General features: G+C 43.7%; 1 protein-coding gene across 2 annotated transcripts in view; it reads right to left on the bottom strand.

The window, feature by feature from the left end:
• LOC134339060 (proto-oncogene tyrosine-protein kinase LCK-like) overlaps positions 1-8,383 on the bottom strand; it is a 101,631-nt gene extending 93,248 nt beyond the window's left edge. The window contains exon 1 of one of the 2 annotated variants that reach the window (XM_063035340.1): positions 8,274-8,383. The gene's annotated coding sequence lies outside the window, so the exon portion shown is untranslated. Of the gene's footprint in view, positions 1-7,821; positions 8,034-8,273 lie in introns of those variants that run through there. The other variant, XM_063035339.1, reaches the window with a different exon arrangement.
• Positions 8,384-9,999: the final 1,616 nt, after the last annotated feature.

Consider the following 9,999-nt stretch of genomic DNA (forward strand, 5'->3'; position numbering starts at 1 on the left):
ACCAGGATGTCTGACCGCTCACCCTTGCTCTTTAGAGTGCCTTGGACCCAATCCCTGATCCTGGCACCAGGGAGGTAACATACCATCCGGATGTCTCTAACAGGCCCACAGAGCTTCACCTCTGTCTCTCTGACAAAGGTATCTTCTATCAACACTGTTCCCCTCTCTGCTCTTCTGACCTGGTCACGGTGGCTCACCCCCGGTAGGTCATCCCCCTCAATAGTGTCTAAGGTTGAATACTTATTATTGAGGGGAACAGCCACAGGTTGCGTATTTGGCCTCCTGTCTCCTGCATCCTAGGGATGACTACCTCCCTACAGCACCTGTCTATCACCTCCTCATTCTCCCGGATGTGTCAAAGGTCATGGAGCTGTAGCTACAGCTCCTTGATACGTTCTCTCAGGAGCTGCGACTCGGTGCACCTGGTTCAGAGTTGTTTATCTGGGAGGTGGGACGTCCCACACACGGTACAGACTCTGCCCCTGGAGCCATTTTCACTAATAGGTGAGGACTGGACAAATAAAGATAGAGAGAAGGTAACTTACAAGACAATGTACTTCACCCATACCCAGCCTGGTGAGCCAAAGCCACCCTAGACACCAGCACGCTCCAAATGAATGGCCGCACCAGTGGCCACTTGGGTCCAAAGGAGATTCACAAGACCGATTCTGGGATGGCAGGTCTTTCATATGAAGAAAGACTGGATGAACTGGGCTTGTACTCGTTGGAATTTAGAAGATTGAGGGGGGATCTGATTGAAACGTATAAGATCCTAAAGGGATTGGACAGGCTAGATGCAGGAAGATTGTTCCCGATGTTGGGGAGGTCTAGAACGAGGGGTCACAGTTTGAGGATAGAGGGGAAGCCTTTTAGAACAGAGATGAGGAGGAATTTCTTTAGCCAGAGGGTAGTAAATCATTGCGATGGATGGAGGCTTAGTCATTCCATGTATTTAAGGTAGAGCTTGGTAAAGGTGTACAAAATTAGATAAGGTAAATGCAAGCAGGCTTAGGAAGTTAGATATGGCCCTTGTGGCTACAGGGGTCAGGGGGTATGGAGGGAAGGCTGGGTTCTGAGTTGGATGATCAGCCATGATCATAATAAATGGCGGTGCAGGCTCGAAGGGCCGAATGGCCTAATTCCGCTCCGATGTCTTATGCTTTTTAAGTACAGCATGATATGTGAGATTGCACAGAATAGTTGGTGGTTACACTTTCTAAAGTAGCTTAGGAAGGAATTTAAATAAAGGTGAATAACTTGCCAGTCATGGTCTGGTACGTATTCTCAAAATCGCATCAATCGCATGTTGTTGAAATTACGTGGTTAACGCAGCCTATTGTTGCACAGCTTAAGTATAATTAGTTGCCTGAATTTACTGCACAGATGGGTAAATTCCTCGTTCAACTTTGCTTTTATAAGTGAAAATAATGTTGACTATTTAAATTACAGCTTAGAAAGTCTGGAGTAGGTGTAAGGCAATTGGCCCACCGAGCTTGTTCTGTCCTTCAGAGAGAACCTGCACATGCGTCAACCTCCTTACTGTTTAAAAATCAGCTCCTGACTTAAACATGCTCAGCACCGAGCCTCCACCACCCCTAAGGCAGAAGAATATTGGATTAGTTTAGTTGGCCATTTGATTACTAATTTAATTGGTTCAGCACAACACTGTAGGCCAAAAGGCCTGTACCTATGATGTACCCTCCTGTGTCCTGGAACTCTAGAGACTTATCCTCCGTGTACAGAAATGCCTTCACGCGTTGTCGCAGCCCCCGGCCCCTTCCCTTGTGACAGTGACCCCTGGTTACATGGTCCCCTCTCTGGCCCTGAAAATCAAGCTCTCAGAAAAGCCCCACAAATATTTACACCAAATTATCATTGCACTTTACTATATGCGTAACTGTGGGGAACTATCTTCCTGTCTTCTGAAAATGTCAAGTTGAGCAATCATTTCAATTGCATCATTTTATATAACTTGGGTTAAGTAATCTTGACATTACACAAATAAAAAAATGTCATGATTATTTAAAAAGACCTGGGCAATGCACTCAAGGGTTCAGTGCTACTGTTAGATGTCACTCATTCCTTCATTTTGTGCCGTGCCGTATGATGTGGGCGATCGTGGTCTCCTTGGCCATGATCGTTCTTGGCAAATTTTTCTACAGAAGTGGTTTGCCATTGCCTTCTCCTGGGCAGTGCCTTTACAAGATGGGTGACCCCAGCCATTATCAATACTGTTCAGAGATTGTCTGCCTGGTGTCAGTGGTCGCATAACCAGGACTTGTGATATGCACCAACTGCTCATACGACCATCCATCACCTCCTCCCATGGCTTTATGCGACACTGATAGAGGGGCGAAGCAGGTGCTACACCTTGCCCAAGGGCGACCTGCAGGCTTGTGGAGGGAAGGAGTAGGTATCTCCACCCCGCCCACCCTAGATTTCTAAATATTCAGATATAAAACACAGCCCTCGTGTTGTCTTGACATCACCTTTCGCCCTCTGCCCCTACCTCCCCCCTCCCCAACACACCACACCTGGGTCTACCTGCTCATCATGTCCCTCCTCACAGACCTCACCGTACACAACTTATCAGAACTTTGCTTTCTCTACACCAGTCACATTTAATCCTCATCCAGGCTCGACTACCTCCAGGTCCTACAGTCCCACGGGTTTCCTTGTCATATTCCAAACTACTGTGTTAATTTCCTAAGTTTATAGCCATCTACTTTCTCACAGCACTGAGTCCCTCTCACAAATCACCACTGTGTTCCCTCACCTATGTTTCGCCCTGGTCCACTAACATCTCACTCACCTGTTGTAATCCATCTAGGGAACCGTCCATTCCCTTTCTAACCAGTAACACCATTTTCTTTCAAGTCTGAGTACTTCCTCCTCACACTATTCCATCAGCCAACATTTGGTAAGCATACTGTCCGTTGGCTGGGTTCCAAACCCGGTGATTTCTGATGGTGACAAGAGGGCGTACAGGAGCAAGATATACCAGCTGGCTGAGTGGTGTCACAACAGCAGCCTCGCACTTAACGTCAGCAAGAACAAAGAAATGACTGTGGACTTCAGAAAGGGTAAGACGAGGAAACACACACCAGTCCTCATAGAGGGATCAGAAGTGGAGAGAGTGAGCAATTTCAACTTCCTGGGTGTCAGCATCTCTGAGGATCTAACCTGGGCCCAACATATCAATGCAGCTACAAAGAAGGCACAACAGTAGCTGTATTTCATTTGGAGTTTGAGGAAGTTTGTTATGTCACCAAACACACTTGTAAATTTCTACATAAGTACCATGGAGAGGATTCTGACTGGCTGCATCACTGTCTGGTATGGGTTGGGGGAAGGCATTGCACAGGATCGAAATAAGCTGCAGAGAGTTGTGAACTCAGTCAGCACCATCATGGGCACCGGCCTCCGTAGTATCCAGGACATCGTCAAGGAGCAATGTCTCAAAAAGGCAGCATCCATCATTAAGGAGTCCTGTCATTCATGCCCTGTTCTCATTGCTACCATCAGGGAGGAGGTACAGGAGCCTGAAGACACACACTCAACGATTCAGGAACAGCTTCTTCACTCTGCCATCAGATTTCTGAATGGACATTGAACCCATGAACACTACCTCACTACATTTTTATATTTTTATTTTTGCACTTATTTAATTTAACTATTGTAATATACAGTATATATTTACTCTAATTCACAGTTTTTTCTCTATCATTATGTATTGCATTGTACTGCTGTCGCAAAGTTAACTAATTTCATGGCATATGCCAGTGATATTAGACCTAATTCTAATTCCCTCTGTCCATTTCTCCATCTTCTCCTCTCTTCCCCAAACCAATGCCTTCAGTCAATTTTCCTCCTACTTTACACACAAAGTGCTGGAGAAGCTCAGCAGGTCAGGTAGCATCTATGAAGAGGATTAAGCAGTCAGCATTTCTAGCCGAGACCCTTCATCCAGACTGAATCCTGAGAACTTTGTGAGTCTAAGAAATGAAGCACTGACATTGGAGAGGCTCCAGAGGAGAAACGAATCCAGGAATGGAAGGGTTAACTTCTGAAGAGCATTTGATGGCTCTGGGCCTGTACTCACTGGAGTTTAAAAGGATGAGGGGAGGGGGATCTCATTGAATCCTACCAAATATTCAAGAGGTCTAGATACTGCGGACATGGAGAGGATTTTTCTATAGTGAGGAAGTCTAGGACCAGAGGGAACAGCTTTGAAAAGAAGGACAACCCTTTAGAACAAAGATGAGGAGGAATTTCTTTAGCCAGAGGGTGGTGAATCTTTGGCATTCACTGCCACAGGCGGCTGTGGAGGCCAAGTCATTGGGTCTTTTAAAGCAGAGGTTGATGGGTTTTTGATTAGTCAGGGTGTCAAAGGATGCAGTGAGGAGGCAGGAAAATGGGGTTGAGAGGGATAATAGATCAGCTGTTGTTGAATGGCAGGATGAACTTTGAATTTGAATTTTGGATTCGAATTTGAATGATCTTTATTGTCATTATACATAGTTACAATGAATCTTTGTTTGGCGTCCTCTCAGGCAATGAAATAAAGCAGTAGATAAAAACAAGACAGTAATAGAAAAACAGTATTAAATAGATAAGTAGCAGACAATAATTTGTAGCAGCACCAGAATATCACAGTAATGCACAAAGTGCCGTTAGTGCAAGTATTTGAGTCCTTGTGTGTGGTCACCATTTCAGTCATTGTTCTGTGGGAGTGGTGTGATGGAGGCCACAGCTCTGGGATAGAAGTTGTTCCTCAGTCTATTTGTTCTGGCTTTTAGTGTCCTGAACCTTTTGCTGGACGGCAGCGGGTCAAACAGGGAGTGGCCGGGGTGTGTGGTGTCTCTGGTTATGCTGATTGCTTTCCTCCTGAGTCTGCTGGAATAGATGGTGTCCAGCACCAACTTGATGGACCGAGTGGCCTGGTTCTGCTCCTGTGTCTTATGTTTATTCCTCTCCATAGATGCTGGGTGGCGGGGTGGAGGTATGTCTCTACCAAAGGAGGTGTAAGGTGCTCCTTCCCTCTGCTAGCCTGCATGTCACCCTTGGGCAAGATGTAGCACCTGCTTAGCCACCCCCCCCCCGTCCCATCAGCGTCACATGAAGCCATGGGAGCAGGTGGCGGATGGTCGTACGAGCAGCCGGTGCACATCACAAGTCCTGGTTATGCGACCACTGACACCAGGCAGACAATCTCTGAAGAGTATTGATAATGGCTGGGGTCACCCGTCTTGTAAAGACACTGCCCAGAAGAAGGCAATGGCAAACCACTTCTGTAGAAAAATTTGCCAAGAACAATCATGTTCATGGAAAGACCATGATCGCCCATGTCATACGGCATGGCACATAACGCACAATAAGTACTGCCTGACCTGCCGAGTTTCTCCAGCATGTTATGTGTGTGTAACTCTAGATTTCCGGCATTTGCAGAATCTCTTGTATTCCCTCCTGTTTTTAGATTTGTCCTGGATCAACTCTTTTATTGATTTTGTGAAGGGCCACGAAATACCAATCAACATGACTGCCATTATGTAAAGAAATATTGTTAAAATAGTTCACGGTAAAATCCATTTCTAAAAAAACTCTCCAGACTGGGAATTTAAAATCTCTCAGTTTTTTACCCCAGATGGGAACTCTGATAGAGTTTCTAAAATCAAGTACGCTTGTAGAATCTATAATGAAAGGTATTTGTCAATTTTTAATACAAAGTATAGTCTTCCATGAACTCTGTGAATAAATGGAATGGACAAGTGTCTAAGAGGTCAAGGTCACTAAGGCAGTTTAAGATTGCACCAGAAACCCTCTAGACAGTTTAGAGTGATTGAAAGGTACAGCACAGAAACAGGCCTTTCAGCCCATCTAGCCCACAGCGAACCATTTAAATTCCCCTTAACCTGCACTGGGACCATAGCCCTCCATACCCCTACCATCCATGTACCATCCAAACTTCTCCTAAACTTTGAAATCGAGCTCGCATGCACCACTTGTGCTGGCAGCTCGTTCCACACTCTCACCACCCTCTGAATGAAGAAGGTTCCCCTCACATTCCCCTTAAACATTTCACCTTTCAACCAGCAAAGACAAGAGACGTCTGGATCTGCTGTGCAAAGTGGAATCTCAAACAGATATCAGATTTGAAGTCTTGGCAAACAAAAAGAATTTTGTCAATAACACCTATTGCTCTACGAGAATAGCTTCCTCTTGTTTTCATAGATCAGAACTATGCATTATATTTTACAGTACATCTGTGGACTGTGTTACATGTAACTGCTTGATTATAGTAAGAGTTGGACACCAGCATTAGAATATTGATTATATATTTTTATGGTCCTCCACATTGCAACTTCAATATTATCAGTGTGGATTAAAAGTCGATACCATTTTCATTTCCTTTACTCTTCAGATTAATCGCCATGTCCGTCTCTCTGGGGAACCATTTTGTTTGGTGATTGTTTGAATGACACGAATAACTTTTCGATTTTAATGTTTAGAAGTTATCGGCAGTCTTTCAAATGTCAACGTTTTTATCATTTTACAAACTTGTATTAAAGGAAGAAATATTAAAAATCGTAGTATAATTTCATCTGTGGTTATAACATTATCAGTGAATATGTTACCATTCTCCCTGATCACCACTTTCTTCAAAATGTGTAACAATTGCCCTGATCTCTGTTAGTGTGAAGGCCAATTCAGTGAGTCTAAACCTCTGGATTCCAGCAGGAGGGTAATGTTAGATAAAAACAGGATGAGATTAAGTGAAATAAAAGACAACAATTTGGCTTTCAGAATACATATGGGTGTCATTGCCATTGATGGGGGTGCTTTCGGTAACACAGTGGCGAGACAGGACAGAGTTAAAGGAGTTCAAATTGAACGCACTGACAGTGAGCAGCTTGAGGCTACATTTGCCAGTTTCACTGAGACACACACGGAGTTAACACCATGATAAATGACAGTAGATCCCTTCTGTGAGGATCAGTAACGAACTCAAGCAGGAACCATAGAGACTTTTGCAATTCAAATAAAACTGAAGGTTTATTACAGAAATCATCAAGAGCTCAGGCAAACAAGACTGGATCTTGACGGACTGAAATCACCAACTAAGTCCGAGTTTTACCCAAGAAGAAACCACGACAACCCAACAAACAGGGGTTGGCATTCCCCCCCTGAAATACACCCCGGGGTGCATAAGAATTCTGGACATTGACAATCCCGTGCTAATTAAATTATCCCAAATCGAATAAAAGTGATAAATACAAAGAGTTTAAGAATCCCTGTGATCCTTGCAAAACTAAATGGAGAACCAGAGCTGGTGCAAAGTCAAACAATTAGACGGAAAAGGTAATTAATTCGAGGACAACGCAGACCCAGGAGGTGACACCAAGAAAAAGAGAAAATGCAGTTCACATACTGGCTGACATCAAAAAACTCAATTTTTAAAAAATTGTCTAATGGTTGTGACACCTTCAATGAATTGATACGAATAGAATCATTATTCTAAAGCCCAGGAAAAATCAGGTAACTGCAATGATAGTATTAACTGCACTTCGTTCAGAAACACAAAGAACACTACCTAAATGACAAACGAGAAAATCAGCTGATGCTGGAAGTTAAAGAGAAGGGTCTTGGCCCAAAGTGTCGGCTGTTTACTCATTTCCATAGAAGTTGCCCGAGCTGCCGAGTTCCTCCAGCATTTTGTGTGGATTACCAGCTAAATAAGCTGACTTTGGTTGTAACATACAGCAGTGTTCACTAAGCCCAGTGTAAGATACAACCCAGTTTCCACAAGAACGTTCAACATACCTTTTATTTTCTTGTGAACGATATCTCCTCTACATGGTATTGTTCACACAAGGTGGTGAAACGCTGGGTTGTCTTTTCCCTTAAGGGCTCTGAATTAAGCAACTACGGTCTCAGTGCAGGAACTCCATTGAATTCCCCACAAGTTGCTGCCACCTCACCTCACGCCACGATCTCACCGAGCATCGCATTTACCTCAGATGCTTTGTCTTCTGGTACAGTTCAACCGATCTGTACAAGTAGCATGTGGCGACCAACCACATCCTGTTGAAGTGAACAATACCAGAGAGCTAGAGAAGGCTGTGTGAAGCCTGATATTTGGGGTCTCTCTCTCTCTCTCTCTCTCTCTCTCTTGCAGGTGCATGTGTTTCTCAACTCCGCAACAAAGGGCCCCAGAAAACTACAGGAGATCCATCCAAAAGGTAGCAATGCGCCAAAAAAAAAGCTTCACTTACATTCAGGAGCACCAGTGAGTTCCTGGTAGAACAATGCTTCTCAATCTTTTTCTGCTCTTGACCCACTTGTGACCTTCATTTACTGTACCTCTGCGGCCCCCCCATTCTCCATTATCTCTGCTAGTTGCTCAACTATACTAATCATTCTAATATACAGTCAATATCTACGCTTTACCAGGCTATAGGCTCGCTGCCCTGTGACGTCTACACGCCTCTGCACTGAGCTGGAGCTGTGGCCTCACGTCACTCTTGGTGGACACTCTCGAGGGCCTCAGTTCTGAACGCTATTTGCTTGCTTTTACTGATTGCATGATTTGTTCCTTTTTTCTGTGCATTGGGTGTTTGATGTTCTTTTTTTGATGGATTATTTTGTGTTTCTTTGTTTTGTGGCTCCCTGTAAGAAGATGAATCTCAAGGTTGCATAACCTAAGCATGCTTTGATAATAAATGCATTTTGAGCTTTGAACTTTATTATATTTTAAATGTAATGTTAGAGATGTATGTGAAATATAAAATGATTTCAATGCTCTGAATAAGGAACTTTATTTATAAAACATATGCTATTCATCCAAACAGCAATAACAAAGTGCTTAGTACTGTTACTTTGGGTATTCAGTAAAATCCTTGCGACTGATGCAAACTAGCAAATGATTTTGAATAGTCATAGTCATAGTCATAGTCATACTTTATTGATCCCGGGGGAAATTGGTTTTCATTACAGTTGCACCATAAATAATAAATAGTAATAAAACCATAAATAGTTAAATAGTAATATGTAAATTATGCCAGTAAATTATGAAATAAATCCAGGACCAGCCTATTGGCTCAGGGTGTCTGACCCTCCAAGGGAGGAGTTGTAAAGTTTGATGGCCACAGGCAGGAATGACTTCCTATGACGCTCTGTGTTGTATCTCGATGGAATGAATCTCTGGCTGAATGTACTCCTGTGCCCAACCAGTACATTATGTAGTGGATGGGAGACATTGACCAAGATGGCATGCAACTTGGACAGCATCCTCTTTTCAGACACCACCGTGAGAGAGTCCAGTTCCATCCCCACAACATCACTGGCCTTACGAATGTGCTTGTTGATTCTGTTGGTGTTTGCTACCCTCAGCCTGCTGCCCCAGCACACAACAGCAAACATGATAGCACTGACCACCACAGACTCATAGAATATCCTCAGCATCGTCCGGCAGATGTTAAAGGACCTCAGTCTCCTCAGGAAATGGAGACGGCTCTGACCCTTCTTGTAGACAGCCTCAGTGTTCTTTGACCAGTCCAGTTTATTGTCAATTCGTATCCCCAGGTATTTGTAATCCTCCACCATGTCCACACTGACCCCCTGGATGGAAACATCTGGTTGCCACTTGGTTAAAGATAATCAAAAGTCACCTCTTTTCACAGCCTCAAGACAGTTGTGAGTTTTTGATAACAGGTGACGAGCTTGAGTAAAACCACATTCAACTGGATAAGTTAGTTGGGAAATCCAATTAGAAACAACTTTGCTTTCTCCCAGAGCTGTGAAAACTTACTGCAAATATCACTAGTTATCCTGAAATGTTGCTTGCTGCGTTTGAATTTTGCTTGAGCTGTTATGTCAACTCTGCAGCTCAATAAGACATTCTTGCAATGTGGTGTTAACATCATTCAAGTTCACCCCAAATGGATCCACCACCCAATCTGGAATATGCCTCTCCAGTAGGTCTCTGAACAGAAATTCCAT

The sequence above is a fragment of the Mobula hypostoma genome, chromosome 28, assembly GCF_963921235.1.
Source record: "Mobula hypostoma chromosome 28, sMobHyp1.1, whole genome shotgun sequence".
NCBI classification, from domain to species: domain Eukaryota; kingdom Metazoa; phylum Chordata; class Chondrichthyes; order Myliobatiformes; family Myliobatidae; genus Mobula; species Mobula hypostoma.